Genomic DNA, 27,014 nt, shown 5'->3' on the forward strand with positions numbered 1-27,014 from the left:
CCAGTGCAGGTTCGATTCATTAAGCAAGGTGCTCATGGTGCTCAAATCCGGTGCTCTGGTGTTCCCCACCCCAAAGGGATGGGGTGGGGAGTGAGGTGGGGTGGGGTTTAGAATGGGGGGACACATGTACACCTGTGGCTGATTCATGTCAATGGATGGCAAAAACCACCACAATATTGTAAAGTAATTAGCCTCCAATTAAAATAAAGAAACTAATTTAATAAAAAATTATTCATTGTGTATGTGAAATTAAAACTTAACTGGGTACGCTGTATTTCTATTGACTAAATCTCACAACTTTACTCCCTATTATCTCTCATTATGACAATCCCAGCAGTGACTTCTCTGAGAGGGAAGTGAGCAAATCAGAATGTGGGTCTCCTTTTCATTTTATCAGCACCAATATTCTTAGCCAGACTGATCTTTTAAAGCATATATCAAATCACATCGTTCCTGTGCTTAAAACCCTCTCTTCAATTCGTATAACATTCAGAATAAAAATCCAAATTCCTTATCAAAAGCTACACATGTTCTGACCTCTGTCATCCCCTCTAAATTTCATGACAGCCCTATGAAAAAGATAGCATTATTACTCCCATTTCACAGGTGAGAATAATAAAGACTAGATAAGGAGAGTGTCCTCTACCATATATCAAAAGTAGCTGTCTCGTATAAAATGAATTATGGCATTAGTATACAGACTAAGAAAGTAGATTGGAAAAAATTTAAAATGACAACATCTAATCTTGGGATGGGTGCAGAGAAGTTGGCACTTTCATGCATCATATAGTGAACTGGTTGTGATGTTTTGGAGGGGGATTCAGCCATGTTTATGACCATTTAAAAATATGCATCCTCTGCCTGAGCATTCATATTCAGTGTATTATCCTAGTTATCTGTGCACATACACTCATCTGTACATGTAAATATACAAAAGAAGATCAGAGAGTATACAAACAATCCTCTTTTAGGTGATTACTTCTAGGGAAGAGAGTGACAGTGGGGCAGGAGCAGTTAATAGGGACTTTCAATTTTTACTTGATTCTTTATGAAAGATTTATTTGTAAATTTCTTATGTTCTTTAAATGAGCATTTTTAAAAAATAAAGACAACAAGCTAGATAAACAGACTCCAAAACTCTTTGGTGATGGCAGTATTATGAGTACCTTATTTGTTTCTTCAAACAGGGTACCTTTATCTTAAGTGAAAACTGACTCTCAGTTTTTAACAATCTTGATGGACACAAGAGGGAAAAGCTGTCAAGTAAAAATCACAAGCCATTTTCTTTTTCCCAAATGATAAGAACTCAAATCATCTTTGGGGTAAACTGCCCTTTGGTTTTGGTAAAGGTCCCCTTAACAGTCCCTGGTTATGTAAACAAAACATACTATAACCTGGAAATGTTAATTTTGACTCCATGCTGAATTTGTTTCTCTGGCTTCAACCCTTGTTTTGTGCTTTTATTATTATTAGCATACATAATGGCCTGCCTCAGAGAACCCTGCCCCCCTCTGCCTGACCTTCCTTTAAACTAAATTTGTTTAGCTCACAAGGAGATAACCTGAGCCTGCCCACCTGTGAATGACTGTGACATTCTTGAGTTCCTTGTGTGGGTAGTGGCACCACTTGTCAGCATAACCCAGAAATTCACATTTGGAAGGCCAGAATCATAGATATCTGTGACATCCTTGTTTATTGATATGGCAGGAGATATTCCATTTTACTCCATCTGTGAAATGGTTGTAAGAAGGTGAAACTAACACATCCCCCTGCCTGAGACTTGCTATTTTAGGAGATATTTGCAAGAATCAAATGGTCTTTTTACTTTGTTTTCCTTACCGCCCACCCCCGCCCCATCTCTGATCCATAAAAGAACCTGGCATCCAGGCCCAACAAGAAAGTTATTTTGAGACATTAGTTTGCCATCTTCTTGGTCAGTTGGCTTTCCAAATAAAGTGTATTCCTTGCCTCAACACCTCATCTCCCAAATTTATTGGCCTATTGTGTGGTGTGTAGAGCTGCCTCTGAAGATTTTATTTCTATGGGGTTGGTAGAGTGGTTGCTTTCAATGAATTTAGAGCACACTGTGCTTGCATGGCTGTTTGTGCACTTGGAGATATGGAAATGTTTATCAATTTCTCACTAGATGGCTTTAGTTGAGACCTAGACAACTATAGGAGAGATGCACAGACATGAACCAGGTCTGCTTCACAGATGTAATTCTGATGAAAGGAGAACCACACGGTTTCTATGACTTAAATTTGGCTAGATTGGTAGTATTCTATGCATTGTACTTTTAATTTTAGACCAGATGACCCAAAGTTTGGAAATGCACTGATGCTGAACATATCCTCTTCTGATGTCACTGTCTTTCTGGTTAAAGAGTAAGGGGTCTATTCCATAGGGCCTCAAGCAAGAGAGCAGGAGTTTACCTTTTCGAGTTTACATTCCTATTGCTGCCAAGTCACTTCAGTCGTGTCCGACTCTGTGCGACCCCATGGATTGCAGCCTACCAGGCTTCACCGTCCATGGGATTCTCCAGGCAAGAACACTGGAGTGCATTGCCATTTCCTTCTCCAATGCATGAAAGTGGAAAGTGAAAGTGAAGTCGCTCAGTCCTGTCTGACTCTTAGCGACCCCATGGACTGCAGCCCACCAGGCTCCTCCGTCCATGGGATTTTCCAGGCAAGAGTACTGGAGTGGGGTGCCATTGCCTTCTCCCACATTCCTATTGCTGCTGCCAAGTCGCTTCAGTCATGTCTGACTCTGTGCGACCCCATAGATGGCAGCCCACCAGGCTCCCCCGTCCCTAGGATTCTCTAGGCAAGAACACTGGAGTGGGTTGCCATTTCCTTCTCCAATGCATGAAAGTGAAAAATGAAAGTGTTGTCGCTCACTCGTGTCCGACTCTGTGCGACCCCGTGGACTGCATCCTACCAGGCTCCTCCGTCCATGGGATTTTCCAGGCAAGAGTACTGGAGTGGGGTGCCATTGCCTTCTCCAACATTCCTATTAGCAGTTATGAAAAAGACAAGAATTGGAGGAGGAAATCAGAACATGGGAATTGCTCCTCATTTAGAGGTAAGGGAAAACATTTTATCTCCCTGGACATGGAAGAAGCTGGAGTTTGACCTGGATGCTATCCTGTAAATACAATCACACCCTTTGTTGCTTGGCACAGCAAGTCAAAGTTAGCTAGCTGCTGGCTACACAGAAGCAATCAAAGACCGAGGCAGAGAGATGTCCTTTATAAAACCCCTATGGGCTATGAGAGCAGCCATATATACTAGTGGTGGTGGTGAATTCTCCTCTCTGAAGCATATCCCTTCTATGATCTCCAAATTTTCAGAAAACATTCTGAAAAGAAGGCTCAGTTCATGGGTGTACCACATGTGCAGATACATGGGGCTACACACTGAGAAGGATCCTGCCACCCTTTTAATGTTGCCCAGTAGCCACGTTCAAATTCATAATAATTTTTGAACAAACAGCTCATATTTTCTGCAACTAAATGCCACAAATTGATAGCCAGACTTTTATCAGGTGTGAGGCATGCAGGACAACTCACAGGGTCTTCACTGCATGGCTGATACATTGATAGACACAGTGGACATGAACAGAAAGTCCCTCTACAGAGAAACAAAATCCCTCTCTGTTTGTTTCCAAGGCAAAACATTCAATATCACAGTAATCCATATCTATGCCCCAATCACTAATGCTGAAAAAGCTGAAGTTGAACAGTTCTATGAAGACCTACAAGACCTTCTAGAAGTAACACCCAAAAGAGATGTCCCTTTCATTATAGGGGATTGGAATGCAAAAATTGGAAGTCAAGAGATACCTAGAGTAACAGGCATGTTTGGCCTTGGAGTACAAAATGAAGCAAGGCACAGCTGACAGAGTTTCGCCAAGAGAAGGCACTGGTCATAGCAAACACCCTCTTCTAACAGCACAAGAGAAGACTCCACACACAGACATCATGAGATGGTCAATACTGAAATCAGATTGATTATATTCTTTGCAGCAAAAGATGGAGAAGCTCTATACAGTCAGCAAAAACAAGACCACAAGCTGACTGTGGCTCAGATCATGAACTCCTTATTGCCAAATTCAGACTTAAATTGAAGAAAGTAGGGAAAACCACTAGACCATTCAGATATGACCTAAATCAAATCCATTATGATTATACAGTGGAAGTGACAAATAGATTCAAGGGATTATATCTGATAGAGTGCCTGAAGAACTATGGACGGAAGTTCATGACCTTGTACAAGATGCAGTGATCAAGACCATCCCTCTAAAAATAAATGCAAAAAGGCAAAATGGTTGTCTGAGGAGCCCTTACAAATAGCTATGAAAAGAAGAGAAGCTAAAGGCAAAGGAGAAAAGGAAAGATATACCCATTTGAATGCAGAGTTCCAAAGAATAGCAAGGATTCCTCAGTTATCAATGCAAAGAAATAGAGGAAAACAGTAGAATGGGAAAGACTAGGGATCTCTTCAAGAAAATTAGAGATACCAAGGGAACATTTCATACAAAGATGGGCTCAATAAAGGACAGAAATGGAATGGACCTAACAGAAGCAGAAGATATTAAGAAGAGGTGGCAAGAATACATAGAAGGACTATACAAAAAAGATTTTAATGACCTAGCTAACCACAATGGTGTTATCACCCAGCTAGAACCAAACATCCTGGAGTGCGAAGTCAAGTGGGCCTTAGGAAGCATCACTATGAACAAAGCTAGTGGAGGTGATGGAAATCAAACTGAGCTATTTCAAATACTAAGAGATGATACTAAGAGTGAAAGTGCTGCCCTCAATATGCCAGCAAATTTGGAAAACTCAGCAGTGGCCACAGGACTGGAAAAGGTCAGTTTTCATTCCAATCCCAAAGAAAGGCAATGCCAAAGAATGCTCAAACTACCACACAATTGCACTCATCTCACACGCTAGCTAAGTAATGCTCAAAATTCTCCAAGTAAGGCTTCAACAGTAAGTGAACTCAGAAATTCCTGATGCTCAAGCTGGATTTAGAAAAGGCAGAGGAACCAGAGATCAAATTGCCAATATCCGTGGATCATCAAAAAAGCAAAAGAGTTCCAGAAAAACATCTATTTCTGCTTTATTGTCTATGCCAAAGCCTTTGACTGTGTGGATCACAACAGTCTGTGAAAAATTTGTTAAGAGATGGGAATACCAGACCACCTGACCTGCCTCCTGAGAAATCTGTATGCAAGTCAAGAAGCAATAGTTAGAACTGGAGATGGAAAAACAGACTGGTTCCAAATTGGGAAAGGAGTATATCAAGGCTGTATAAGTCACCTGCTTATTTAACTTCTATGCAGAGTACATCATGCAAAATAACAGGCTGGATGAAGCACAACCTGAAATCAAGATTGCCAGGAGAAATATCAATAACCTCAGATATGCAGATAACACCACCCTTATGGCAGAAAGTGAAGAGGAACTAAAAAGCCTCTTGATGAAAGTGAAAGAGGAGAGTAAAAAAGTTGGCTTAAAATGCAACATTCAAAAAACTAAGATCATGTCATCTGGGCCCATCACTTCATGGTAAACAACAGAGAAACAATGGAAGCAGTGACAGACTTTATCACTGCAGATGGTGGCTGCAGCTATGAAATTAAAAGATGCTTGCTCCTTGGAGGAAAAGCTGTGTCCAACCTAGACAGCATATTAAAAAGTAGAGACATTACTTTGCCAATAAAGGTCCATCTAGTCAAAACTATGGTTTTTCCAGTAGTCATGTATGGATGTGAGAGTTGGACTGTAAAGAAAGCTGAGCACTGAAGAACTGGTGCTTTTGAACCATGGTGTTGGAGAAGACCCTTGAGAATGTCTTGGACTGCAAGGAGATCTAACCAGTCAATCCTAAAGGAAATCAGTCCTGAATATTCATTGGAAGGAATGATGCTGAAACTGAAACTCCAATACTTTGGCCACCTGATGTAAAGAACTGATTCATTTGAAAAGACCCTGTTGGTGGGAAATATTGAAGACAGGAGGAGAAGGAGACGACAGAGGATGAGATGGTTGGATGCCATCACTGACTCAATAGACATGAGTTTGAGCAAGCTCCAGCAGTTGGTAATGGATAGGGAAGCCTTCTGTGCTGCAGTTCATGGTGTCACAAAGAGTTGGAAATGACTGAGCAACTGAACTGAACTGAATTACAAAGCATGCAGTCTGAGGACTGTTGACCATAGAGGCATATCACTTTGACAGCTCACATACACCCTTGAAGATTCTCATGCAGTGGGAAGATGTGCAAGTGGACCTAGGCAAATGGAGACCTCAAAGTCTCTATATGTTAATTAAACAAAGAAAATGTGATTTCATTGAAAGTCCATTATCTACAATTATTTGTAATATAGCCCTTTGGTTTGTTTGCATCTCTTGACTTTTAAAATGGCCCTAAATGGATCATGTGAAAAGTTAGAGATGAGGCACCATTTATTATTTGAGTAAGGAGGAATCTTATGTGCATTTAGTCCAAAAGTCCTCATTCTCAGTGTTAAAGACCCCTGAGGGGAGGTGCTAGCATGGGAATCTCTATGCACCAGGATCCTCAGTTGTCATAAATAACCATACTAAGTGCCCCTCAGCCTGATGGCTTTTACCTGACCTTCCTCCTTACCTGGTGAACTCCTACAGATGCTTTGGGCCTTATTTTAGACATGACCTCCACAGGAAACCCTTCTCTGATGACCTTAGGTGCTCCCTTTCTTAGCTGCCAGAGCACCCCTGTACCTGAACCACACTACCTATCACCTGACTCTGTACCTGTCTGCCCTATGGAGAATGAGGCTTTGAAAATAGAGCTTGGCTCATTCATCTTTGCTTCCCCCACCACTTACCAAGGCTCCTGCCTCAGCTTAGGTGCTAACAAATTGTGGTGAATAAATCACCAACTGAATGAACAAAGTACTATATTCAACCTTCATACAATGGTGCAATTATTAAAGAACACATTTGTGTTATAGTCTTACAAGCCTTAATCACTCAACTCAAAGATACACTAAGTACACATAATATCATGGCAGTCTGTGACATTCTTTGCTAATAAGAAGTGTCCTTCATAATTGAAAATATTGAGAATTACTTATCTAGTTTAACTCTCTCATTGTGAAAATGAAAATACAGGATTGCATTCACTTACCCAATGTTGCAAACTTTATCAGGGGCAGTGGGGCCAACAGCCAGTACCAGGACCTTAGTGCTTGACTTTTCTAATTTTCTGATGTTTCACCTCCCCAAATTTCACAATACAGCCTGTGAAAACAAGATTGAAGGCAAAATAGCTTGCAGAGAAAACAGAGTTATGGTTGTCAAGGGGGATGGGAAGGAGATGGGGAAGGGATGGACTGGGAGTTTGGAATTATGAAATGTGAACTATTATATGAAGTATTAGTCACTCAGTTGTATCCAACTCTTTGTGATCCCATGAACTATAGCCTGCCAGGCTCTCTGTCCATGGAATTCTCCAGGCATGAATACTGGAGTGTGTTACCATTCTCTTCTCCAGGGGATCTTCCTGCTGCTGTTAAGTCACTTCAGTTGTGTCTGACTCTGTGCGACCCCATAGACGGCAGCCCACCAGGCTCCCCGATCCCTGGGATTCTCCAGGCAAGAACACTGGAGTGGGTTGCCATTTCCTTCTCCAATGCATGCAAGTGAAAAATGAAAGTGAAGTCACTCAGTCATGTCCGACTCTTAGCAACCCCAGGGACTGCAGCCTACCAGGCTCCTCCATCCATGGGATTTTCCAGGCAAGAGTACTGGAGTGGGGTGCCATTGCTACTTAATAAATATTTACTGATAGGATGAACAAATTAAAAATGGGAATTGAGTTTCTCTGGGTCTTGAAGGGACTTCTCTCAAAGCTACCTACAGCAGTAAACTTTTTGTAGATACATCTGTCTGATGCTAAATGAGTACCCCATGATCTCAGTTCTGCTACTTCAATATGCAAATTATCAGGCAGGACAACAGTTAAGGAAAGAGGGGAATACCACAAGGTTGTAGATGAGGGGACAAGTTGGATTCCACCTGACACTAAGATAAAAGCACCAGGTTCCACAATCCCCAGGGATGGACCCTGAGCCATGAACACTCCTGAGAAGTTCTGATCTTATGAATTTATCTTTTCTCCATAATGAGGTTGGGAACCTTGAGATTTTAAAACAATTTCTTCAACTCTTCATTTGCCTTTGCTTGTTTATATACAGATTTAGTGGCCATTTCAAGGCGGAAATTTTCTGATATCTTTCACCTGCTTGGATGCCATCTCATGATACCTCTTTATTCAAGTTTTCATGTCATTAATTTCCCCTCTTTAATTGTGTTAGAAGCCAGTGTCCTTTAATGCCATCCATTGAATTTCCCAGGAGTGAATGCCTTTTTTTTTTTTCATCTTGCAAACATCTCCTAATTAATGGTTACCACCGCCTCCTCATTAATGCTCAATACAGGAGGCAATTAATGATCACTCACGCACCAGATGAGATGTTCAGGCACGGCTCACTCCAGTAGTGCTGCAGCTTTTGTGACCTCACTCAAAATTCTCTTTCTATGTCCTTTCTGCAAAGGGATGGAGGCCACAATTTCACTTTCTCTACTTCTCCCAAGAAACAGACAACAGACTCTTTCCAACAGTCAATGAACATTTTCAAGTCTTCTCCATGTATGTACGGAGAAGGCAATGGCACCCCACTCCAGTACTCTTGCCTGGAAAATCCCATGGATGGAGGAGCCTGGTAGGCTGCAGTCCATGGGGTTGCTGGGAGTTGGGCACGACTGAGCGACTTCACTTTCACTTTTCACTTTCATGCATGGGAGAAGGAAATGGCAACCCACTCTAGTGTTCTTGTCTGGAGAATCACAGAGACAGGGGAGACTGGTGGGCTGCCATCTATGGGATTGCACAGAGTCAGACACGACTGAAGCGACTTAGCAGCCATGTATGTATACACACACACACATTTTAAGTTTAATAGCAATACAAAGGCACCACAGTCCTTCAGGTATCTCCCTCTAGCTATTATCTCCACTCTTATCTCTTTATAGTCAACCAGCTTACACGAGTAATCTACACTCATTGTCCCTACTTCTGATTTAACTGAGTAAAATCTGGTTACTGAAATACACTTGCTCCTGTAATTATTCACTAAGCTCAGCACTTATCACTAAATGCAAAAATCTTTGAATTCTATGTGGCATATATTTCCACTGATCACTTTTGTTATTAATTATTCTGGTGGTGTTTATACTATAACTTTTTTTTGACATGGCTCTCAGCAAATTTCTTAGATTTTTATCCTCATTTTCATTCACTTGACTCTATCAATCACTTAAATATTGATATATTTCAGGCTTCTTCCTTGGCTCTCTTTCCTAAAATTAACCTAGGAAAAATCACCTACTCTTCTGTTGTTTTTCCTGATCACTTTCCAAATGGATGTGTATCTTGTGGTGCGTTGTATTTCCTGAACCCAGGTTCATTATTTGGCTTCCTATTGAAAACCTCCACTTAGAGGACCCACAGATAGCTCATATTTAACATTTCTCCCCACCAAGAAAAACATTTTTCAAGTTATATTTATCATCTACACACCTCAAATTTATTCCTCTTCCAATGTTTTTAATTGCCCACATGGCTCAGATGGTAAGGAGTCTACCTGCAATGTGGGAGACCTGGGTTCAATCCCTGGGTTGGAAAGATCCCCTGGAGAAGGGAATGGCAACCCACTCTAGTATTCTTGCCTGGAAAATCCTATGGACAGAGGAGCCTGGTGGACTACAGTCCATGGGGTCGCAAAGAGTCAGACACGACTAAGTGACTTCACTTTTTTCTTTCTTTCCAATGTTCTTAGTGAAGAGCATCACTACGCATCAGTTGTTCATCTCAGAAATGCAGAAGTCAGTCTTGATTCCTTCAGGTCCTTCATCCCATGAAACACAATCAAATCTTGTCAACACTCCTAATTTTCTCTTAAACTCTTATCTATCTTTCCCATTAATAGTTTATCCCCATCAATATGAAATCCAAAGTATTTACCACAACCATCCAACACCCATTTATTTAACTGATGTTCATTGTGTTACCCACTTTGTTCTAAACATGGTGCAACATGCTTTTCATGTTTAAGCCCGAGGCTACCACTGTACTGTCACCTCTTCCAATGATCCAACCTCCTTGCCACTTTCCTTGTTTAAGTCATAACAACTTATGTCTCACTAAATACATACTGCCCTGTTGCTTCTCTATGTGTAGACTATTTGCTATAATTAATGAACTTTTATTTTAAAGATTCGGTTTAACTATTAAGTGAAAATAATTAAATATCAAGTTACTATTATACCGTTTGTGCTGCACAAGGGTACCCAGATATGTTATTTTATTTTCTTTCTGGGAGTAGTCCATCTGCATTGTCATCTGCCAGACGCATTACCACTACAAGGAAATGACTGAATTGGCCTGAAGTTTTTTTTTTTTTTTTCCTGGAGAAACTGTATCTTAGATGGACTTGAAGTGAGGAAGAGAAATAGAGGTAATAGACTGCCCAGGAAGTGTCCCAGCCCAGCCAAGGAAAGCTGGGCTAGATCAGGCTGAAGTTACTCAAATACTTTTGGAGTGTACTTACTAAATATTTGAACCCAAAGAAATTCTTCTTTGGTATAGAATCTAAACCCTGAGTTAAACTTGCAAGACAAAAATGATGAAGCTCAAATATTTTTGACCCTCATCTCAACAAGGGAAAGTGCCCATGTCTTTATATGTAGTCGGCTCCACTGAAAGAGGGAACGAGAACTGTAAGCAATGCTAACATCTCTTTATTTTTTTTTTTATTTCTGTAAGCTTCCTCTTGCCTAACACTACTCCTAGATCATCCCCTATACTAAAGTTCAAATTGTTTTCTCAATATATCCTTCAGTGGGTGTTTCCAACCTGCTGAAAATGTCACCTTTACAGAGATTATTTTTTCAAACTAACTTTCCAGTCTAATACTCCTCTCTGCCCATTCTTGACCCTATAGCTAATTTTTCACTCACTTAGGAAATCTCCCTAGAATTTGAAACTCAGCATGGAAATAAAATATATCCATTTCCTCCTCCCCCAGGAAAGCCAGACCCAGTTCCAACTATAAGATATACAACCTGATTTGGTTACTATGGCCACCTGATATGAAGAGTAGACTCACTGGAAAAAGCCCTAATGCTGGAAAAGACTGAAGGTAAGAGAAGAAGGGGGAGGCACAGGATGAGATGGTTGGATGGTATCAGTGACTCAATGGACATGAGTTTGAGCAAACTCTGGGAGATGGTGAAGGACAGGGAGCCTGGCATGCTGCAGTCCATGGGGTTAAAAAGAGTCAGAAACAACTTAGTGAATGAACAACAGTGACAACTCTATGAAATCACAGTATTTCATTATCAAATCTTGTTGTTTCAGCTGTTTACCAGCAATGTTACAACTGCATGGCTCCTAAACAACTGCCCTAAAATCCAGTTTCCAAAACACTATCTTTCAATTTCATAACAAGAACAATAACAACTACCATGTATATAAGAATTATTGTATACTGAGCACTGTTCAAAATTGCCTATAAATTGGGCACTACTATCGAAGAAGTAAATCTTCAAAATCCTCCAAGCTAGGCTTCAACAGTATGTGAACCAAGAACTTCCACATGTACAAGCTGGCTTTAGAAAAGGCAGAGAAACCAAAGATCAAGTTGCCAGCATCCACTGGGTCACAGATAAAGCAAGACAATTCCAGAAAAAATGTCTACTTTTGCCTCATTGACTGTGCTAAAATCTTTGACTGTGTGGATCACAACAAATTATGGAAAATCCTTCAAGAGATGGAAATACCAGACCACCTTACTTGCCTCCTGCGAAATCTGTATGCAGGTCAAGAACCAACAGAACCAGACATGGAACAATAGACTGCTTCAAAATTGGGAAAGGAGTATGTCAAGGCTATATATTGTCACACTGCTTATTTAACTTCTACACAGAGTACATCATGTGAAATGCTGGGCTGGATGAAGCACAAGCTAGAATCAAAATTGCCAGGGGAGCTCTCAATGTCCTTTTATATATTCCATAGACACAGTCTGCCTGGTTGATCATGTAGATTTAATATGAAGTTTGTACAGCTGGCAGGAAGGTTTTGGGTCTTCTTCCTTAGCCACAACTGCCCCTGGGTTTCAATTGTGCTTTTAATTCCACCTCTGCATGTAGGTCGTCTACTGGGGTTTACTTCTGAGGCTGCCCTGGAGGACTTGGGTCTGCCCCAGTGAGGGCAAGGTGTGGAGGTGGTGCAGCTGCTTGGGTCACGGGGGCTCTGGGAGCACCAGGTACTCAGGGGAGTTGGAAGCTTAGGGCAGCAGGACATATAGTGCTCTAGAAGGGTATGGCAATACGTATTGGCCAATATACTCCAATATTCTTGCCTGGAGAACTCCACTGAGAGATAAGCCTGGCAGGCCTCAGTCCACAGGGTCACTAAGAGTTGGACACAAACGAAGTGACCCCATGTGCAAAGACACAAGACATTTTTTGTCTGTAGCAGCTCTGCCCCAGTGAGGGTTGAGCATGAAGGTGGCACAGCTACTTGGATCGTGGGGACCCTGATGCTGCCAAGTGTGCAGGGACACAGATTGCCTTAGCCACAAGAGTTATAATATATAAAAGGACATTGAGAGCTCCCGCAAAAGAAAACGCACTAGTTCTTATAGCTGTGACTATTGGACGCAAGAACACAAGGAGTAGGACAAGATTAGAGTCTGAGCTGCCCCTATAGCAGATCCAGAGACCAGAGTGGAGTTGGAGGGCAGAATAGGGAGGTGAGGTGGACTGTGACTCCCAGCGAGGGAAAGGACACTGACAGCAGAGACTCAAGAAAAACATTGATTATTCTTATATATTGGTTTTTGTAGTTTCTTTTGGATTTTTCTTTTTTTTTTTTCTTCTGTGGTAGTTGTCAATTTTATTAGCACTGTGAAGTGTAACTAAGCTTTTGAGTGTTTTTTTTTTTTTTTTCCAATTACACTTTTAACTGCTTTTATAAACCTCTGCCTCTATGTTGGGCTTTTGCAGCTCTGTGGAGTTTTCCTTTTCTTCTTTTTTTTTTTCTCTTTTAAGTTTTAAAACCTATTATTATTTTTTCTACATTTATTCCTTTGTTTGTTTTTCCTATTATTCTTTTCCCCTTGCAGTTACTCTTTAATATATGTAAATCTTCTTTATCTATCTCTATTTAACTTCATATTTCTATTCTTTCTTTCCTTTCTTTTTCTTACCATATTTGTTGGTTTTGTTTTCATTGCTTCATTCCCCACTTGGAACCTTGATTTAGTTTTGTTTTCCAATTTGTACTTTAGTTAGTTTTGTTTTAACTGATAGATATTCTTGGTTTCCTTTGTTCATAGGGTCAATCTATTGTACTTTATTTCTGTTGAACTGTTTTGATTTTGTTTATAGGTGTATATGTGTATGTGTAAATTCCATTATTTTAATTATTATTTGCCTGATTTTGTAACTGCCATTGGTCGGGGCTTCATTCTTGGTTTCTCACTTTTGGGTATTTGTTTTAATCTCATTTAATGCCATAATAAACCACACGTGGAATCTCCATTCCTGGCCAGAAATCAAGCCCTGAGCCTTTGGAGTGGGAGCACTGATTTCAAGACCCTAGACTACCAGAGAACTCCTTACCCTGGGGATTAGCAAATACTGAGAACTCACACAAAGGAAACCACTTGAATACAAGACCCAGCATCACCCAACCACCATAGCACCCTGTGCAGGATGCTACATCCAAACAACAAACAAGACAAAAAAACAAACCCAATCATCAGCAGACAGGATTACCACCTCACTCAGCTGTGCCCATCAGAGGGAAAAAAAAAAGCAACTCAGGACAAATCTCACCCTATGCAAAGCTTACACAAACCATTGGACCAACCTTAGGAGGGCAGAAACCAAAAGGAAAAAAGAATTCAACCTTGAAGCCTGGGGAAAGGTTGGGGAAAGCCTGGGGAAACAAATATAATAAGTTTAAAAAAATAATGAAAAGGCAGAGAAATACTGCAGAAATAAAGGAATAAACTAGAAACACAGAAATCCAAATAAATGAAGAGGAAATAGGCAAACTACCTGAAAAGGAATTCAGAATAATGATAGCAAAGATAATCAAAAACCTTGAAAATAGAATGAAGAAAATGCAAAAATCAATTAACAAAGACCTAGAAGAACTAAAGAATAAACATACAGAGACAAACAACACAATTACTGAATTTAAAAATACTCTAGAAAGAATCAGTAGCAGAATATCTGAAGCAGAAGAAAGGATCAGTGAGCTGGAAGATAAAATGGTGGAAATAACTGCTGAAGAGCAGAATGAAGTAAAAAGAATGAAAAAATCTGAGGATAGTCTCAGAGACCTCTGGGACAATATTAAATGCCCCAAGATTCAAATTATAGGGATCCCAGAAGAGGAAGATAAAAAGAAAAGTATATGAGAAAATTTTGGAAGAGACTGTAGCTGAAAATTTCCCCAACAAGAAAAAGAAAATAGTCAATGAAGTTCAAGAGGCGCAAAGAGTCCCAAACAGGATAAATCCAAGGAGAAACATGCCAAGACACATACTAATCAAACGAACAGAGCTGAAACACAAAGAAAGAATATTAAAAGCACCTAGGGAAAAGCAACAAGTAACCTACAAGGGAAGCCCCATATGTTTAACAGCTGATCTTTCAGCAGAAACTCTGAAGGCCAGAAGGGAATGGCAGGATATATTTAAAGTACTGAAAGGGAAAAATCTACAACCGAGGTTATTCTACCTGGCAAGGATCTCATTCAAAATTTATGGGGAAATCAAAAGCTTTTCAGACAACCAAAAGTTAAGAGAATTCAATACCACCAAACCAGCTTTACAACAAATGTTAAAGGGACTTCTATAGCAGGAAATACAAGAGAAGAAAAAGATCTATGAAAACAAACCCCAAACAATTACGAAAATGGCAATTCAGTTCAGTTCAGTCACTCAGTCATGTCTGACTCTGTGATTGAATGGACTGCAGCGTGCCAGGCCTCCCTGTCCAGCACCAACTCCTGGAGTTTATTCAAATTCATGTCCATTGAGTCTACAATGCCATCCAACCATCTCATCCTCTGTTATCCCCTTCTCTTCTTGCCTTCAATCTTTTCCAGCATCAGGGTCTTTTCAAATGAGTCAGCTCTTTGAATCAGGTGTCCAAAGTATTGGAGTTTCAGCTTCAACATGGGTCCTTCCAATGAACACTTAGGGCTGATTTCCTTTAAGATGGACTGGTTTGATCTTCTTGCAGTCCAAGGGACTCTCAAAAGCATTCTCCAAAAGCATCAATTCTTTGGTGCTCAGCTTTCTTTATAGTCCAACTCTCACATCCATACATGAGTACTGGAAAAACCATAGTTTTGACTAGATGGACCTTTGTTGGCAAAGTAATGTCCCTACTTTTTAATATGCTGTCTAGGTTGGTCATAGATTTTCTTCCAAGGAGTAAGTGCTTTTTTTATTTCATGGCTGCAGTCACCATCTGCAGTGATTTTGGAGCCCAAAAAGCTAGTCTGCCACTGTTTCCACTGTTTCCTTATCTATTTGCCATGAAGCTATGGGACTGAATGACATGATCTTTGTTTTCTGAATGTTGAGCTTTAAGCCAACTTTTTCACTTTCCTCTTTCACTTTCATCAAGGGGATCTTTAGTTCTTATTCGCTTTCTGGCATAAGGGTGGTGTCATCTGCATATCTGAGGTTATTGATATTTCTCCCAGCAATCTTCATTCCAGCTTGTGCTTCATTCAGCCCAGCATTTCTCATGATGTACTCTGCATATCAGCTAAATAAGCACGATGACAATATACAGCCTTGATGTACTCCTTTTCCTATTGGGAACCATTCTGTTGTTCCATGTCCGGTTCTAAATATTGCTTCCTGACCTGCATACAGATTTCTCAGGAGACAATAGGAACATATATATCAATAATGACTTTAAATATAAATGGAATAAATGCTCTAAACAAAAGGCACAGACTGGCTGAGTGGATACAAAAACAAGACCCATATATATGTTGTCTACAAGAAACCCACTTCAGACCTAAAGACATGTATAGACTGAAAGTTAGAGGATGGAAAAATATATTCCATGCAAATAGAAAGCAAAAGAAAGTGGGAGTAGCAATCCTCATATCAGATAATCAGTCAGTCAGTTCAGTCGCTCAGTTGTGTCCGACTCATTGCAACCCCATGAATTGCAGCACGCCAGGCCTCCCTGTCGCTCACCAACTCCCGGAGTTCACTCAGACTCAAATCCATCGAGTCGGTGATGGCATCCAGCCACCTCATCCTCTATCGTCGCCTTTTCCTCCTGCCCCCAATCCCTCCCAGCATCAGGGTCTTTTCCAATGAGTCAACTCTTGGCATGAGATGGCCAAAGTACTGGAGTTTCAGCTTTAGCACCATTCCTTCCAAAGAAATCCCAGGGCTGATCTCCTTTAGGATGGACTGGTTGGATCTCCTTGCAGTCCAAGGGACTCTCAAGAGTCTTCCCCAACACCACACTTCAAAAGCATCAATTCTTTGGCGATCAGCTTTCTTCACAGTCCATGTCTCACATCCATACATGACCACTGGAAAAACCATAGCCTTGACTAGATGGACCTTTGTTGGCAAAGTAATGTCTCTGCTTTTCAATATGCTATCTAGGTTGGTCATAACTTTCCTTCCAAGGAGTAAGCGTCTTTTAATTTCATGGCTGCAGTCACCATCTGAAGTGATATTGGAGCCAAAAAAAATAAAGTCTGACACTGTTTCCACTTTTTCCCCATCTATTTCCCATGAAGTGATGGGACCTGATGCCATGATCTTCGTTTTCTGAATGTTGAGCTTTAAGCCAACTTTTTCACTCTCCACTTTTACTTTCATCAAGAGGCTTTTTAGTTCCTCTTCACTTTCTGCCATAAGGGTGGTGTCATCTGCATATCTGAGGTTATTGATATTTCTCCCGGCAATCTTGATTCCAGCTTGTGCTTCTTCCAGCCCAGCATTTCTCATGATGATGATATACTCTGCATATAAGTTAAATAAACAGGGTGACAATATACAGCCTTGACGTACTCCTTTTCCTATTTGGAACCAGTCTGTTGTTCCATGTCCAGTTCTAACTGTTGCTTCCTGACCTGCATATAGGTTTCTCAAGAGGCAGGTCAGGTGGTCTGGTATTCCCATCTCTTGAAGAATTTTCCATAGTTTATCATGATCCACACAGTCAAAGGCTTTGGCATAGTCAATAAAGCAGAAATAGATGTTTTTCTGGAACTCTCTTGCTTTTTCAGTGATCCAGCAGATGTTGGCAATTTGATCTCTGGTTCCTCTGCCTTTTCTAAAACCAGCTTGAACATCTGAAATTTCACGGTTCACATATTGCTGAAGCCTGGCTTGGAGAATTTTGAGCATTACTTTACTGGCGTGTGAGATGAGTGCAATTGTGTGGTACAGACCTTAAAATAAAGAATATTACAAGAGATAAGGAAGGACACTACATAATGATCAAGGGAGCAATCCAAGAGGAAGCTATAACAATTCTAAATATCTATGCACCCAACACAGAAGAACCTCAATACATAAGATAAACAGTAACAGACCTAAAAGGAGAAATTGATAGTTACACAATAGTAGTAGGAGGCATTAGCACCCCACTTACACCAATGGACAGATCATCAAAACAGAAAATTAATAAGGAACACAAGTCTTAAATGATACATTAGACAAGATGGATCTCATTGATATCTTCAAGACATTCCATCCAAATGCAGAATATACTTTCTTCTCAAGTGCACAGTGAGCATTCTCCAGGATAGACCACATCTTGTGTCACAAATCAAGCATCACTGACTCAATGTACATGAGTTCTGAGCAAGCTCTGCGAGATGATGAAGGACAGGGAAGCCTGGCATGCTGCAGTCCAAGGGGTCACAAAGAGTCGGACACGACTGAGCGACTGAACAAAAACAAACTGGAGAAGGAAATGACAATCTATTCCAGTATTCTTGCTTGGAAAATTCCATGGACAGAGGAGACTGGTGGGCTACCATCCATGAGGTCGCAAAGAATTAGACATGACTGAAAGATTGAGCACACACTATTACCAAAACTTTACTGATAGAACAATAGGCACAGAGAAACTAAGAGATTACCCAAGATCACACACTAGTAAATGTTAGAAGCATGCTCTTAAACTAGGTTATCTGGGTCTCAAGTCCATACTCAACTTTGTTATTATTGTCCCTTTTTTACTCTAAGGCCAGAGGTAAAATTCATCTGATATTTCACTTTTCTCCCCAACAGATTTTCAAGATGCTATAATTAAAGACACATCTTATAATATACTAATCTAAACCCCATATTTGAAACATCAATAGCTACTAGCTTCACCTGGCTATTGGGTTATTAAAATACAGTTAGTACAACTGACCAATTGAATTTTTATTTTTATTTACTTTTAATTTAAATTAAAAAGCCACATTTACCCATGACTACTATCTTGGACAGAGCAGTAGCACTGGCTTTTCTTTAGTAAAAAGGAAATGGATGTTGACTGAACACATATTTGCCACTGAAAAGAAAACAAATGGATGAGCATGGCCTTTTCTTCCCAATGTCAGTTCAGTTCAATTCAGTCGCTCAGTCGTGTCCGACTCTTTGCGACCCCATGAATCACAGCACGCCAGGCCTCCCTGTCCATCACCAACTCCTAGAGTCCACCCAAACCCATGTCCATTGAGTTGGTGATGCCATCCAACGATCTCATCCTGTGTCATCCTTTTTTCCTCCCGCCCCCGATCCCTCCCAACATCAGGGTCTTTTCCAATGAGTCAGCTCTTAGCATCAGGTGGCCAAAGGATTGGAGTTTCAGCTTCAACATCAGTCCTACCAATGAACACCCAGGACTGATCTCCTTTAGGATGGACTGGCTGGATCTCCTTGCAGTCCAAGGGACTCTCAAGAGTCTTCTCCAACACCACAGTTCAAAAGCATCAATTCTTTGGCGCTCAGCTTTATTTATAGTCCAACTCTCACATCCATACATGACCACTAGAAAAACCATAGCCTTGACTAGACGGACCTTTGTTGGCAAAGTAATGTCTCTGCTTTTTAACATGCTGTCTAGGTTGGTCATAACTTTCCTTCCAAGGAGTAAGGGTCTTTTAATTTCATGGCTGCAATCACCATCTGCAGTGATTTTGGAGCCCAGAAAAATAAAGTCAGCCACTGTTTCCACTGTTCCCCCATCTATTTGCCATGAAGTGATGGAATCGGATGCCATGATCTTAGTTTTCTGAATGTTGAGCTTTAAGCCAACTTTTTCAATATAATAGGGCATAACTGGGATCTAAGACACAGGGAAAAGTAACTAGCAGTCCAATGTTGGTGTTGAATTAAGAGTGATTCTAGGACAAGACAGGCCAAAAGAAGCCATGACTCTGAACAAATTTACATATAGGTCATGTTTGGTCCATGATAAAGAGGTACAGTTTACAGCCTGAGATCTAGGGGACAGGCTCAAGAAGGTACAGATTGAACAAGAGAAAAAGCATGGATGTTAACTTAAGAAAAAGAAGATAAGCTGTGGCACATAAGCTAGGCAATTCAAAAGTCTCAACAAGGCAAAAGGGCTCAGGCATAGTACAGACTCAGTGTATACACAATAATTTACTCACACTGGGCATCACATAACAAAGAATAAAACTGAAATAGGAAGACAGATGATACATTTTAAAAGAAAAGTATAATCGAGTGGGTCTACCCTACAGATGGACCAGGTAAGACCTTTGATCCTGATAATAACAGGTACTGCCTAGTGGGCACCTACTGTGAGTCAGAAACTACTCTCCATGCTTTATGCATACATAGTATGTTTAATCTTATGAGGAAACTATTATTATTCTCTTCACTGTATAGGTCAAAAAACTGAACCTCAGTGAGTTTATCTTCCGAGAATCACATAGCTATTAAGGGGCAGAGCCAAGATTTGAATTGAAGTCTGTCCAATTTTGAAGTTCCTCTAATTTACACTACTCTATAACTATAAAGAACATATTTTTGGGCCTAGAGGGAAAGTTACTTCAAGGGAATTTGCCAGACTTAACAAGGAAAATAGCCCTCTTTAAAGAGAACTTGAAAAGGGTCAGAGCCTCAAATGATATGGCTGATAAAGTGTTAAAATTCAAAATATAAAAAAAATTCATACATTAATATAAAAAACCCCAATCTGATTTTTAAAATGGGCAGAAAACCTGAGTATGCATTTTCCAAAGAAGATATACAGATGGCCAACAGGCACATGAACAGATGTCCAACATCACTAATGATAAAGGAAATGCAAATTAAAACCACAATGAGATATCACCTTACACCTGTCATAAAAGTTATTATCCAAAAGTCTACAAATAACAACGTTGGTGAGGATATGGAGAAAAGGGAACCCTTGTATACAGTTGGTGCGAATTTAACTTGGTGCAGCTGCTATGGAAAACAATGGAGTTTTCTCAAAATATTAAGACTAGAACTATAATATGATCAAGCAATTCTACTTTAATGTATTTATACAAGAGAAATGAAAACACTAATTCAAAAAGATATATGCACCCCTATGTTCACAGCAGCATCATTTGCAATACCCAAGACATGGAAGCAATCTAAATGTCCATTGACATGTGAATGGATAAATAAGATGTAGTATACATACATGCAGTAGAATATTACTCAGTCATAAAAAGAATGAAATTTTCCCATTTGTAAAAACATAAATGGACCTGGAGGGTATTGTGCTTAGTGAAATGTCAGGTAGAAAAAAACAAATACTGTATGTTTTTACTTATATGTGGAATCTAAAAAAGAAAAAAAAACACATAGTAAATCAAAAACAGACTCACAGATACAAAATCAAACTAATGGTTACCAGAGGGGAATGGAGGAGAAATATAAAATAAGTGAAGGGAATTTAAAACTACAACCTACCAGTTGTAAAATAGATGAGTTATGGGGATGTAATGTATAGAACAGGAAAAATATTCTGCATTTTATAATAACTTCATATTGTGTTTAGTCTATAAAAATATCTAATCAGCCCCCACTTACTCATGTACAGCCACTTAACTACATGTTTCCCATAGAACTAGGTGATTAATAGCTAATATTTATAATTCTGATTTAAACTGTTTTTATGGGAGATAGTATGACCTCCATTTTATAGATAAAAGGCTTGAGCACATGAAGTTTTTTATAATAACCCAGGCCCATTTAGTTCTAAAATCATACACTTTCCTTGTTGACCTTCCATGAAAAGCAATATGGAAGGCTTCGATCTTTACCTACCCTTCAAACCTTCCCTTCTGAGATGTCTATTGTTTAGATTCTATTTTAGTTTGAGTACCCATTTCAGTGGCCAAATGTTCAGACCATACAGGATCCCATGACCTGTGAAGATTATATCCTCTTCTCAGCTATTGTTTTCCATAGGCGTTAACCCAGTGGTAACTCTAGAATTTCCACATGGGGAAGAAGTATATGTATGGTGATCTGGTTGGAGATCTACTGAGGGAATCTCTTTTGAAGCTGCATCTCCATATCATGCTTTTAAGCACATGGTTCTTGCTATGGTTTACATGAAAGTTTTAACATGCTAATTGCTGGCATATTTTTAAATTTTTATTTTTATTGAAGTAAAATTTATGTATAGAGAAATGTACATCCTAAGGGTATAAATTTTATGAGTTTTGGCAAAAGCTAGACAACTGTAACCAACACCCAAATCAAGATATGGAGTATTTCTAACATCCCAGAAGAAAGTTCCCTTGTTACTCCTTCCCAGTCAATCCCTCAGGGCAACCCCTAGCCTAGATAACCACTGTTTTGATTGTTTTGTCTGTTCTTGAAATTCACTGAAATGGAATTATAAGTACATACTCTTTTGTCTCTGGTTTCATTTATTCAACCTTGTGTACATAACATTGATCTATTAATTGATGAGAATTTTTTTCCCCATTAGCCTTAAAAAAAATTAGGTAAATCCTGTCATCTGTGACAACATAGATCAATCTATAGGACATTATGCTAAGTGAAATAAAGGAGACACAAAAGAAAAAAATACTAAATTACACATACATGGGGAATATTAGATAGTAGAACTCATAGAAGCAGAGCACAGAATGGTGGTGAAAAAGCACTGGGGATGCGAAATGACAAGGTCTTGGTCAAAGGGTACAAAGTTTCAGTTATACAGGGTGATTAAGCCCTAGAGATCTATTGCACATCACATAGCTATAGTTAACAACACTGAATTGTACACTTAAAAATGTGCTAAAAGAGCAGATCTTATGCTGTGTTTTTATCTAAACAAATAACTGGGAGAAACCTTTATAGGCAATGGATATGTTTATGGCATTGATTGTGGTTATGATTTTATGGATGTATACTTATCTCCAAACTCATTATCCTGCACACATTAACTAGTTACAGTGTTTTGTATGTCAATAATACCTCAATAAAGTGGTTTAGAAAAGGATGGGACTATGTTTTAGCATATATCAGTAATTCATTTTGCTGAGTAGTATTACAATGATTGGATACAGCATAATTTGTTTATCCATTCTCCTGTTGAGGGTTATCTGAGTTGTTTCTATCTTGAGGGTATTTTTTTTAAGCTGTTATAAACATTTCGTACAAGTTCCTTCTGTAGACATATATTTTCATTTCTCCTAGGAAAAGAGCCTAGGAGTCAAAATGCTGGGTCACAGGTAGATGTATGTTTAAGCATGAGAAACTGCAAGATAGTTTTCCAAAGTGGTTGCAATATTTTATACTCTTACCAGCAAAGTATAGGAGCTTTGGTTTCTCCAAGTACTCATAAAGCTTTGCTGTTGTCAATCTATTTAATTTTAGCCACTGTGGTGGGTGTGTAGTGGTATCTCACTATAATTTCAATTTGCATTTCCCTGATGACTAATGAAATTGAACATCTTTTCATATGCTTAGTCAGGTTGGACTATTTTTATACTGGTAGACTATAAATATCTTCTGCAGCAGGCACTGTTCTAGTAAAGTCAGAGAAGGCAATGGCACCCCACTCCAGTACTCTTGCCTGGAAAATCCCATGGACGGAGGAGCTTGGTGGGCTGCAATCCATGGGGTCACTAAGAGTCAGACATGACTTCACTTTCACTTTTCACTTTCATGCATTGGAGAAGGAAATGGCAACCCACTCCAGTGTTCTTGCTTGGAGAATCCCAGGGACGGGGGAGCCTGGTGGGCTGCCATCTATGGGGTCGCACAGAGTCAGACACGACTGAAGTGACTTAGCTTAGCATTTTTTGATTGAGGATGGCAGGGCTAATGAAGGTTATAGGATGGCCTAATGCCCTTCTGTAAAGAAACCTCTTGCCATGTCTACCTTAAGCTAAGACTCTGCTGCTACTGCTGCTGCTTCCACCACTCCCTTGAAAACTATAAAATAATGGTCTTTTTGCTTCAGCAGTTACTTTCTCAAGTATCAGGATTATAGTTCTATTTTTCAATAATCTTATAAGTCAACTCAAAAGTTAATGTTCCTCCATGCAGGACTTAAACCCTAGTTTCCAGACACGAAAAAAGGAGGGGATCAATTCTTGAAATTCACAGTTCATACATATTTCTATGTTCCCATGATCAGCCTACAACACTGTAGATGGTATTAACACTGCATAACTGTGTTGCAATTTAGGTTTTGCTGAGTTTGGACAATGGATTCTCAAAAAATAATTTAAAAATTAGGGAAGAAAAAGCAACAAAGATAGAGAAAAGTCAAATAGATGAAGATGAAGCACCATGGTTACCTTTTCAATGCAGAAATGCCTGTACCTGGTGGGAATGAGTTTAGCTCAAATTATCTTAGTATAATCTTGTTCTCTTCCAGTCAAATGAATTTTTGTATAGTAAGCTTCAGGTAAAGGGAGGATTAACAATCACCTGGATACTTGTCAGAAGCTTAAATGTTATAACCGGAAGGAATCTGCACAGTCATCTAACACAACTCCCTGCAGAGTGCAAGAATCAAGTCATAGAACCCAGAAATGTTCCCATCTTTTCTATGGGGTCACACAGAGTCGGACACAACTGAAGCGACTTCGCAGCAGTAGCAGCAGCAGTATCAGAGTGAGAGCCTTTGGAACTATAAAGAAATAAATCTATTGTCTTCTACATGTTAGCATTTCCTAAGTTACAAAAGGGCTATCTGCCTTCTACTGCAACTCAGATTTGACTGGCTAGTTTTCTTCAGCCATTTCTTATAGAAACTGTAGGTTATCAAGGTCATTTTTCTTTATCATTCAGTTTATCAATATTCTCCCTATAAGTCCCCCACAAACTCCTTATTATGTAATTCATCTGACCCGCACAGGTAATAGTGGGACTGTAACCTAGAAATGATATAACATACTCTCAGATTACATTAGCCTTTTGGTCAAAACATCAGCATTCACTGGTTTTACCACTGAAAGTGAAGTTGCTCAGTCGTGTCCAACTCTTTGCAACCCCGTGGACTGTAGTCTACCAGGCTTCTCCGTCCATGGGATTCTCCAGGCAAGAATACTGGAGGGGGTTACCATTTCGTTCTCCAGGGGATCTTCCCGACCCAGGGATTGAACCCGGCTCTCCCACACTGGAGGCAGACGCTTTAACCTCTGAGCCACCAGGGAAGCCCCTTGGGCTTTTTCACAAGCAGTCACTTTGACCTCAGCTTCCTCAGTTTAATCTTTTTTTTTTTTTTTCTTTTTTGATGGGAGGAGACATTGTATACAGAACTTCTCATTAGCCTTTATTATACTTTATCTTCTTAGTCTCAGTCCACTGTTCTAACCTGCCAAAGCTCTGTTGCACCCTGTGAAAATACTTCATAATTTCACTCTTCATTTTTACTGGAAAATCTTTCCATTATGTCTCAGCACACTTCTCTGCTTTAGAACCTAGAATCTACAGGATACAATGGAATCATTCCTTGCTGCCTCTTCTGGGTGAACATCAGTATTTACTATCCAGGACCTTCAGATGAGGAAAATGATAGAACAATGTGCTGTAATTTTAATGAGCACAGAACATCATATAGGAATATTTCTGTCTCACCAAATTCCTGATATGATATCATTTTATTTATTTTTCTTTGTTTTTCAGAGACAGAGAGGTAACGGCAATAAATCAAAATTCTGTGTAACTAAGGGTCAAAATTAACTGGATTCAACTTAATTGGGACTTTACTGGAATATAATATAACCAAATGACTATTTGAATTTCAACTGATAATATTACTGACTCATCAAAAAAAAAAAAAATAGCAGGTCAAAAAGTTCCATTGGAAACCAATGTCTCCCACCCTTGGAAGGAGAAGAGTGCAGTGACTTTGCTCCTTGATCTCCCCTCAGTTCCTCAACATCAGACCTTTTGAAAAGGCTAACTTTGTATAAATACTTTATGTTTGCAACAGTGACACAGGTGAGTGAGAGTTTACTAAAAATTCATCTATAAAGAAAAGATTTTAAATGTTATAATGCAAATATTCTTTATGGAAATTTGAGATCTCCCACATTGCCACTCAAGAGACTGTATTACCAAATGAGAATTCATGATGAGTTTGTCAACACTCTAAAGCTGCTTTTCACAAAAGCTATGCCGCACACCCCTCCACACTTGCCTTTAAATCCAAATTTGCATGGTTTAACTAGAACACTCATTGTCTGAAGCTAATCAGATATTTCTCTGAATCTTAGCTCATATCTTACTTCATGGCCTCTCTTTACTCTTATCATTATCCAAAATCTTGGTTTGGATAAAAGTCTAGTAATTACATGTACTCAACCAAAGGAAGTTTAAGTCTGAAAAATAATTGCCCTCTGATGAATACTAACCAGGCAAACAGTCCACTCTTTGACCAGAAACAACAAAAGACCTTGGACAAGTTCATTAAAAGCAAATTCAGCTTTTGATTAAATTGTTGATTTCTTTGAACTTATCCATTACCTACAATATTTGTCATCTATCAAAATACATCATGAGAAACACTGGGCTGGATGAAGCACAAGCTGGAATCAAGATTGCCAGGAGAAATATCAATAACCTCAGATATGCAGATAACACCACCCTTATGGCAGAAAGTGAAGAAGAACTACAGAGCCTCTTGATGAAAGTAAAAGAGGAGAGTGAAAAAGTTGGCTTAAAGCTCAACATTCAGAAAACGAAGATCATGGCAGCCGTTCTCATCACTTCATGGGAAATAAATGGGGAAACAGGGGAAACAATGGCTGGCTTTATTTTTTGGGCTCCAAAATCACTGCAGATGGTGACTGCAGCCATGAAATTAAAAGATGCTTACTCCTTGGAAGAAAAGTTGTGACCAACCTAGACAGCATTAAAAAGCAGAGACATTACTTTGCCAACAAAGGGCCATCTAGTCAAGACTACGGTTTTTCCAGTGGTCATGTATGGATGTGAGAGTTGGACTGTAAAGAAAGCTGAGCACCGAAGAATTGATGCTTTTGAACTGTGGTGTTGGAGAAGACTCCTGAGAGTCCCTTGGACTGCAAGGAGATCCAACCAGTCCATCCTAAAGGAGATTAGTCCTGGGTGTTCAATGGTAGGACTGATGTTGCAGCTGAAACTCCAATCCTTTGGCCACCTGATGCGAAGAGCTGACTCATTTGAAAAGACCCTGATGCTGGGAAAGATTGAGGGCAGGAGGAGAAGGGGATGACAAAGGATGAGATGGTTGGATGGCATCTGTGACTCAATGTACATGAGTTTGGGTAGACTCCAAGAGTTGGTGATGGACAGGGAGGCCTGGCGTGCTGTGGTTCATAGGGTTACAAAGAGTTGGACACAACTGAGTGACTGAACTGAACTGAAAATAGTTTTAAAAA

The 27,014-nt window shown here is 39.7% G+C and overlaps 1 long non-coding RNA gene across 1 annotated transcript in view; it reads right to left on the reverse strand.

Annotated features, from left to right (window-relative positions):
• Window positions 1–6,371: 6,371 nt before the first annotated feature.
• Window positions 6,372–27,014, reverse strand: part of LOC132344363 (uncharacterized) — a 150,086-nt gene continuing 129,443 nt past the window's right edge. Inside the window, exon 3 of the long non-coding RNA XR_009493613.1 lies at window positions 6,372–7,291. This is a non-coding gene — a long non-coding RNA (uncharacterized lncRNA). The remainder of the gene's footprint in view (window positions 7,292–27,014) is intronic.

Source organism: Bos taurus, chromosome X, assembly GCF_002263795.3.
Source record: "Bos taurus isolate L1 Dominette 01449 registration number 42190680 breed Hereford chromosome X, ARS-UCD2.0, whole genome shotgun sequence".
Classification (NCBI taxonomy): Eukaryota; Metazoa; Chordata; class Mammalia; order Artiodactyla; family Bovidae; genus Bos; species Bos taurus.